The 9,764-nt window shown below is 32.6% G+C and overlaps 1 non-coding gene and 1 pseudogene across 1 annotated transcript; both read left to right on the forward strand.

Annotated features, from left to right (window-relative positions):
* The first annotated feature begins 1,657 nt into the window (after positions 1-1,657).
* Positions 1,658-1,766, forward strand: LOC115894700. The gene has a single exon (XR_004054829.1). It is a non-coding gene; the product is annotated as a U6 spliceosomal RNA (small nuclear RNA).
* Positions 1,767-8,898: 7,132 nt separating this feature from the next.
* Positions 8,899-9,193, forward strand: LOC104670741 (annotated as a pseudogene).
* Positions 9,194-9,764: the final 571 nt, after the last annotated feature.

A 9,764-nucleotide genomic window follows, 5' to 3' on the forward strand; every position in this document is an offset into this window, starting at 1 on the left:
AAGGTTCAGAATCAATTATGTAAAGTATCAGATGATAAATGTGGGACAACACATTTCAATTTGCTCTGATAATAGCATAATGATAAAGAACAAAACAGATGAAAAATAATATATAAAGTCATACATTCTCAAGCAGACATTATGAAAAATGACCTGCATCATGTGAATCAGAAGTAGTAACAGAGGCAATAATCACATTTAAAATATGACAAAACTATCTTGAAACAGTCTGTGACTTTCAAAGGTTTGGTACGGATCAGGCAATATAAGGAACAGGTATAGTATGGTTAACTTTTTTGAATTTCAAGAAGTAAAGAAAAAAAGGCAGAAAAATAAAAATTCCTTCTACATAGAATGAAAAACCATGGAGGCCTCTGAATTTTTATTGATAATATTAAACTTTGGAAGATAAAATGGTAAATCACTATGTTTCTTGAAGGATTGGGTTGGTAACCAAGCACTTCTATGCAAGAAAACTAACTAATATGGGAAGAAGCCAAACAAACAAAATATTAAGTGTGTGTCTACAGGAGTGGCTGCAGGCATATGCCCCAATGTAAAAGGCAGTTTTACATTGTAAAGACATTTACATTTAATGTAATGTAAAAGTTTTACATTTACATTACAATGTAAGAGCTGGATCACAATAAGAACTTTAGAAAGTGATAGTCATAGAATACATTTTTTCAATGAATTATGAAATCAGTTCATGTAAAATCACATGTAGACAATTATAAAAATAGTTACGAAATAAGTCAAATATAAATATAACTAAAACGAAAGCTATAAAATAGTAATAGTAATAGCAGTACTAGTGTAATGTTCCTTAATTGTGATATGTTGACATAATGTAGAAAATTCTTAGAAAGTCAGTACACAGAAATAATAAAATTGAATTTTGTTAATCTACCTTGGTATGTGTCAGTATATACTTTATTTCCTTAACTGGGTTATTTAAGAAATATGGACATTTTTGAACTTAGATTTTAAGTTAATACATTTTTAAAATAGTATGAAACTGTACATTTGCAACAAATACAGTAATATAAAAACATATGCTTATGAGAAACTTAGAGAAAAACAATCAGCAACAAAAAGGAACAACAGCAAATGAAAAGCATAAAACAACAGAACTAAGACCAAGTAGATTATTTTGATACTACTACACTGAGAAAACCATTACCCTGGGTCAAAAATTAATATCTACGTGTACGCTATTTACAGAAAATAAATGTAGAACATATCTGTTTTGAAAGTTTAAGGTAATAATATGGAGAAAAAAATGTGTCCAATAATTGCAAAGCAAAAGTATACTTAGATAGCAAATGCTAGATAATGCTAAAGTTAGAACAAAAATATTAACTTAGTCAAAGAAGATCTTGTATTTTTTTAGAGTGTGAACCATAGTGATTATGATGAAAACACACTATGGATTAAATAGAACTCTAGCAGATACAACAAAAAGTGTTAAAAGTTTTAAGAGAAAGCCTTAGAAAGGCATTAATATTGAGTCCAGTTTAGCACACATCTTATAAATTGATAGGTCCAGCTCTCAAATATAAACGTAACATTGAGTTTCTGATAACAATCAAAATGTACTGATCTATACTTTTTGTTTCCACAGCATTAATAGAATATTTGTTTCAATAAGATCAATGTGCTTGCCTCTGTAGCACATATACTAAAATTGGCAGGATGCAGAGAAGATTAGTATGGCCCCTGCCCAAAAAGCTAAAAATGAAAATTAAAAAAAAGAAGATCAACTAATACAAACCAGTGGTAACCTCATGAAATTACAGAATTATATAGCCAAATTTTTTGATTGGGATACATACCACTATACATTAATAACAAAGATGAAAAATGATCACAATGATGTCTATGAATTGATATGGAGGGATTCTCAGGATATACGGTTAAATAGAAAAAAGAAATGTGCAAAATAGTATCTACAGCATGCTCCCTTTTGTATATACACTCGTGAAAGTCCTATACGGCATCTTCTTTCAATACAAGGCTATTTGTCGTTTAGTGTAGCCGCTTTCATGAATTATGTTAGCTAGATCTAAGTAATTTGCTGTACCTTCTATATCAGCACTGTTGCTTCACCTTGCACTTTTATGTTATGAAGATGGCTCCTTCCTTAAACTTCATGAACTAACCTCTACTAGCTTCAAACTTTTCTTCTGCAGCTCACCTCTTTCAGCCTTCATAGAATTGCAGAGACATAAGATGTTTCTCTGGATGAGGCTTTGGCTTAAGGAAATATTGTGGCTGGTTTGATCTATCCAGACAACTCAAACTTTTCTCTATATCAGCAGTAAGGCCATCTTATTTTCTTATAATTCTTGTGTTCACTGGAGTAGCACTTTTAATTTCCCTAAGAACTTTTCATTTGCATTCATAATTTAGGTAACTGTATATCCAATTGTTTAAAGACACAAACCAACATTTTCTGATCTGCAACAGTTCAATGATTTTTGAAAAATAGAGCTCCACAGATATGAATTTCTAGATGTAAGTGGAGAGTACCGATATCTCCTGATTCAATGCTTTATTTGCATTCAATACTACGAAAAGGAAGACATTACTTATTTGGAAAGTTAGATCCGACTTATGTAGCTCCTCCCACACCTCATGTTTGGCTGTTCCTCATTGATTTTTTATATCTCTTTCCCCCTTAAATACCACTGCTTTTGCCTGTTTTTCCTCTTTTTAAATTTAATTTTGAACCATGCGTACACACTGCAAAAATGTCTTATCATATATCTATAATTTTAAACCATTGCAGTAATTTCATTTGTTCTTATGCAGTTTGCAATTGGTATTTATAAAAATTTAATTTTCAACCATCTACAGAATTGTGAGAAAACTGGATATCTTGACTGCTGGAAAGAGGATATTTAAGGATATAATTTTTACCCCCAACTGTGTCAACACTGGCTTCATTTTTCATCTATAGCAAAAGTTCTACTTAATATGATGAGACTCACTGAAAGTAAGAAAGCAAAAAAAAAAAAAAAAAGATTCATAGAAACGCTAACATTGCAGAACTTGATATCATTTTCTTAAAGCAAAACCTTGATTATTTGTAATCATAGCAATGAAGCAAATCACTATCCTTTTATCTCTTTGTAATTTATTCACATGTCAATGGTCTACAACTTAACATTAAAACTTTTATTTTTTTAAGAAGTAAATGTGGTCTAAAGTTAATTTCCAATCAATGCTTTTCATAGCTTTTTGGATGCAAACATGGGGAGTCATCAAATTCACAGTTCAGCTTTTGTTCTTTGCTGTTTAATTCTCACATTGTCTTTCTGTGTTAGAGGATCAAAGAAGATTTCTTCAAATAAATGTGTCATATTATAATCCTTTAGATTTAAACCACAGGTTCCCTACCCTGTAGCTAAAGCATCTACTTCTGTAGTAAGCTCTGCTCATTTGGATACAACTTGAAGAAAATATCTATTAGCCTTTTTCTAAGTGCATTCACAAATTGTTTTTAAACACTTCTATAAAACAGAGAAATAACTAGTCTTTAACATTTCTGAAAGAAAACACTTTTGATAATATAACAATTATATGTTCATGAAACAAGCAGTGCTAGAGAGGTTAATCACTGCAAAAAGTTTAATTTAAGATGCAATTATGGATCACTCAGTTTGCTTCCTGGGAACCATGAGAATTCTAAATTGAAGTGAGTATAAATTACAGCTATATTGTGTCCTATTTAATTTACTTATGTCATGACAACTTTTTCATATCTAATGTGATATATTATTCTGTCATCTTAGTAAAATGTCGCCTTTTTGTTTGCAGTTTCATGATAATAAAATTTTTTAATAAAAAATAAATGCTTTGTACTTTCTGAAAACAAATGCAATATTAATATATTACTAAGAAAAAACACCACAAAATTATTACAAATGTTTAAACCCTGTTAACGAAAGACATCTAAAATGACTGTTTCTTTCTGAAAGATCAATTTTAAAAATTAGTATTTTCATAATTAGTTTGATGATGAGCAATTGCTACCCATTCTATATATGATTTTCTGTGATAATGGGCAAGGATGTCCTATCTACATAACTTTCTATCTGGTGGTTAGAATGTTCTATATTACAACTGGATTTTCCATGTAAATTTAAAACAATTACCAAGTTTTAGAAAGTGACTATTTCCTCAGAATGAGTCAAATCTTCACAATTTTAATCCAGGACATTGCCGATAGTACTACCAGATTTCTCAGCCACTAAACCAGCTTCTCCTCCATCCCCATTGTTTATGCTGCTATTCTAGTTAAATAATGTCTGCCTTGTGGACAGAGAATTCTGCCTTATCATGCTTTTTATGGTACATGCACAGCAAAGGTATTCATCTGGGCACAGAAAGAACAAATAAAATATAATATTAAAATATTTCTTTAATTTTCTAAACATATAAAATCAGACTTCTAAATGAAAGCAGTTCATTTATTATTCATTAAGTTTACTTAATTAACCTCTCTAATGAGTGAAATAAAGTACTCATCTTTCTGAGATATAGTAATATCTAAAGAAAAGAAGCATATATGAGACAAATTTTTTTCTGAACTTATTAATTTAAACTTGCATGTTTCATGTCTAACTGAATTTGCAGAGACTATTAAAATCAATTCAACCACATTGATTACTAGTGTAAGTATACCATAGCTTTTTCTGCAAGCTATATTTATAATATGCATGATTCATATGCCATATTTTAAATAAAACTACACAAAAATGCTACACTTTATCTCTTTTATTAAAGCCTTATGGGAGGTATATCTTTCCTTGTGAACATAGTCATTTATCAAACGTACTCTATGTGCTTATATGGATATCCTAAAATTCTCTGAATTAGACTCAAATTTTTCCATAAAGCTTCAGGAAACTTAATCATTTTAAAATATGACATTTTCAAGGATGAATCTTGAAAATACTTACAATCCATTTTGATACATGATTTCAGTGAGTGGGTCAGACTAAGTAAAATACTTGACATTTGGCATAAACAATGAGATTTGTTGTGGCTTATGAATATTTGAAAATGTGGCTTTTAAAATGAGTTGATCAGTTATTTCTATGAAGATGATTCATCTGGCAACTTTGAACAGATATGATTTTTTAAAGTAACAAATTTCAAGTAATGTAAACCCAGATTAATTTAGTCAATTAATCACAAAAGTGATTCATATAGCAAATATTTATCAAGTCAAGGAACACTAGAGTATGATGATTAGAGTACACACCTCATTTTTAAAAAATAGTATGTTTAACAACTAAATTACAACTGTATTGTGAACAATGTGTAAAGAAAGCTTGATAATGTGAAAAAAAAAAGGAATTCAATAGGTAAGAGATATCAGAAGTTGTACACTGTTATCTGAGATACCTGATATCACCGTGCACCTGGAAATAAAAAGGATGTCCATTTCACAACTTCCCTCCTTGTGATCTCAGACATATACACTGGCTTTATCCTAGAGTGTCATTTGATGGACAGCTGGACTGTCATCCCTCAAGTGACAGTTCATTCTGGTTTTCTGTGTTTTTTGTTCTGACTTTTCAGGTTAGGTTGGTAGCTAGGAGCAGCAACGATACGGGCTCGAGTTGTAGAAGTGTACTGACAAGAAGTTGCTTATTGTGAATAAGTGCAGAAGGTCAACAAACCAGAAGTCCAGAAGTAAATTGAGTTTGGAAATCAAGCATAACAGTAAGGCAACTGTCAGGTGATGAACTCAAGGTAGATTGTTATGGAAGGATGAGCTCTCAGGTCTTTCATGACTGATACCAGAAATGAGCCAAAGCTATTTAGGGAGACAGAAAACTCAAGGGTTGGAGTCCCTGCATGCTAGAAGTAACCTAAGTCAAGTTCTAGTCAAGTTTCTATCGGGTCACTGGGGACATCCAATGCCCTTAATTAAGTCCTAGTACAGAAAATTTCTAGGCCATTAGAAAAGAAGTCTGTAAACTAAAATAATAGCTAGAATGGCTCTGAAATTCTGAATAATAGATACTATAAAGGGAATTTTATTTTCTTTAAAAATGACAACATTTAGGTGAATCAATTTTTAAAAAGATGAAATAAATTAAAAATACTATAAATTTGAAATAAATAAAATTTTCTATATCATGGCATATCTAGCTCATAGGCTGGCTCCTTTCATTTAGCCACAAACTCTGGAGGACCTTCATCAGCCATTGAACTAAAATCTGTGATAGGAAGCAGTCATCTTCCTTACTGATATTTTAAACATTAAAAAGTTAGATTTCAGAAAAGTGATTTAAAATTAAACTTTTAGAAATTATATTACAATACCATTGCATACCTGCTTTTGATCATTATTTAATTAAATTAATTTGAATCCAAAGAACTTGTTCTCATTAAGTCCTTTGGAAATTTCATGTATTTGTACTATTTATACAACCTAGGGTGAAGCTTTTCTCTTTAGTTATGATTAAGCTTTTCTAGGTTTTAATGATCACATGTGTTTTTAAAGGAAACATAACCTATTCGCCCATTCAAGTTCACACACACACACACACACACACACACACACACACACCCTGAACCAAGGGAAAAAGATCCGATATTTATTGTACTTCAATTGCTCATGGCATTCTAGTGATAGCTAATTACCTGTCCACCAACCCAGTTCTCCCATATCTCTTATCTGCTAACATTTAAAAAGCAAATGGAAATATAATAGAAACAAAAATTGAAATCTGATCAATAAAATCTTAAATTATCATCATTCATGTGTACTTAATTCCATAAATCAATTGGCATACTATCTAAAAACCGTAATCCAATTAATTTATCCCAATTTTATATGACTAATATTGACCAAATAATTAAAAATTACTAAAAATAAAGCTCATGACTCATATGCTCTTCTTAGTTATGCTATATGACAGACCTATTAAGACAATTAACAATTAAATCCTGCCTATCACTCAACCTTGTGTTTTTATTCACTTATTCATCAATTCAAGAAGTATTCTTTGAATAACTAATTTATGTCAGCAGACACAGTAGTGAAAAAAAAAACAGACAAAATTGTGGCCTTTCTAAAATGTGCATTCTACCGGAAGAAGACACACAACAGGTGAACATTACAACATATTAGACATAAAATATACAGCATCCTTGGTGGTGATCACTGCTTAGACAAAGGAGAATAGGGAATGCTGAGGTGGAGACCGCAATCTGAAATAGGATTATAAAAAAAGGCTTGAGTGAGAATGGGATTTTAGAGCCTAAAGAAGGTGAGAAAACGAGCCTTGCAGAAATACTGGAGAAAAGCATTCCCGACAAAAATAACAACCGCTAAGGCCCATTGGCAAGAACTCTGCAATTGAATTCGAGAATCAGCCAAGTGTCAGGGTGGAAGAGCAAAAGCGGTAAAAGCACTAAAAATAAAAGAAGGTGAAGACAGCGAAGTAGGAGGAAGGCAAATCATGTGTGGCACATTTTGGATTTCACTCTGGATGATATGAGAAGTTATTTGTGGGTTTTGACTCTAGAGAGTTTAATTTCATTTAACTCTATTTTTTTGAGACGGAGTCTCGCCCTGTTGCCCAGGTTGGAGTACAGTGGCGCAATCTCGGCTCACTGCAATCTCTGCCTCTCGGGTTCAAACGATTCTCCTCCCTCAACCTCCCGATTTTATTTGTTTATTTGTTTTTTTTGATACAATAGTTTTGCTCTCTCGCCCAGGCTGGAGTGCCGTGGCCTGATCTCGGCTCAGTGCTACCTCCACCTCCTGGGTTCAAAGCGATTCTCCTGCCTCAGCCTCCTAAGTAGCTGGAATTACAGGTGCCTGCCACCAAACCCAGCTAATTTTTGTATTTTTAGTAGAGATGGGGTTTCACCATCTCGGCCAGGCTGGTCTTGAATTTCTGACCTCGTGATCCGCCCGCCTCAGCCTCCCAAAGTGCTGGGATTACAGGCGTAAGCCACCGGGCCCGGCCTCATTTAACTTCTTACAGTTAAGTGCAAGATAATATTGCCTCACACTTATAGATGGATAGAAGAATGGGGAATAGATGGATAGATAGATATTCCTTAATACTAATATAATAATATGTATTATGAATAATATATAATTTTTATATTGATATGTATTTTACAGAAGTGTATGCATATTAAATAAACTAATTTCATTTTAGTTTCTGAAAAAATCTTAATAAAAGTGTTTTTACACACATACAAATTCCTCTCAGACCTATGCCTCTTTAAAAAAAAGAAACATTAACACAATTTTCACAAAATATATATAGAAAGCATTTATCTCAACATAATTGAGGTTGTGTATGAAAAACCTACAGCTAAAGTCATAATCAAAGAGGAAAGGCTGAAAACTTATTCTCTAAGATCTGATACAAGGCAAAGATGCCTCTCTCTTGCCACTTCTAGTCAACATAGTACTGAAAGTCCTAACCAGGGGAGTTAGATAAGGAAAAAAAAAAGACATTCAAATTGGAAAGGAGAGTAAAACTCTCTCTTTTTGGGGATGACACGATCATATATATAGAGAACCCTAAGAACTCAACAACAACAAAAACACTGTTAGAAATAAAAATCAAATTCTGTAAACTTATATGATCAAAATCAACACATCAATTTAGTGAAATTTATGTACACTGACAACAAACCTTTCAGAAAAGAAATTCAAAAAACAGTCCCATTTGCAATATTAACAACAACAAAAATATTTAGGAATAAACTTATCCAAAGAGGTGAAGGATTGTTACACTGAAAACTATAAAACACGAATGGAAGAAATTAAAAGAGACACAGATAAACGGAAAGATATGGAGTGTTCATGAATTAAAAGAGTTAATATTGTTGTTTTCTCACTTTAGGGAGATTCTTCAAGCGATTACTATGTCAACAGACACAGATGTTTCCGTTTCTTTACATGATGAAGATCAGGGACCGAAACGTTAGAAAAGCTAATGAGGCACCATTTGTTCCCATTGGAATAGCTGATTTCCCAGCAATTGTTGCATATGTGTTGTACAAACCGAAAAGCAGGGGAAATACTGAAATATCCCTTCATCTGATCCACATGTGTGTGGCAGGTCAAGGCTTTGTTGTGGGAGCAATGACTGTTGGTATGAGCTATTCCACATATCAGGAATTCTGGGAGAAACATAAGCCTTAGATGAAGAGATGCTGTCTTGATCTTGTTGGAGAAGTTTGCTGTAGTTAGGCATCTATCTCATTGTTGAAGTTACATGTTAATGTTGAAAATAAACTATTTGAGTGTGTTCAGATTATAACATGGTATTTTGAATACTGACTTCCTTTCTTGCAGGCTAAACTTGCCTGGTGACCAAATTACTAGTGACTAGTTTACTCACGAGTTCATTCAGGGGAGTCAAGTTAACACAAAAGAAACACATCACCTAAATGCAATTGATGGTGTTAAAGTGTCCATCTTCTTAAACTGTTAAGATGAAATTCATTCTAAAAAAGATAGCAGACCAACCCTAAACCCCAGTTTGCTGAAGAATCTTGTTTTGGATGTTATGTAAGAGTCCTATTTGCCTCAGTTAATCTACCTTTTATTCTGTCTGTGTTGTGGACTGGCTGGCTCTTTTAAAACTCTGTCAGAAAAGTGCATGGAATATAACTTGTAAAGCCTCCCACAGTTGCAAGTATATATATGTGTGTGTGTGTGTGTGTGTGTGTGTGTGTGTGTGTGTGTGTTTAAAGCAAACCTAGAAAGTTTA

Source organism: Rhinopithecus roxellana, chromosome 18 (assembly GCF_007565055.1).
Source record: "Rhinopithecus roxellana isolate Shanxi Qingling chromosome 18, ASM756505v1, whole genome shotgun sequence".
Taxonomy (NCBI): Eukaryota; Metazoa; Chordata; class Mammalia; order Primates; family Cercopithecidae; genus Rhinopithecus; species Rhinopithecus roxellana.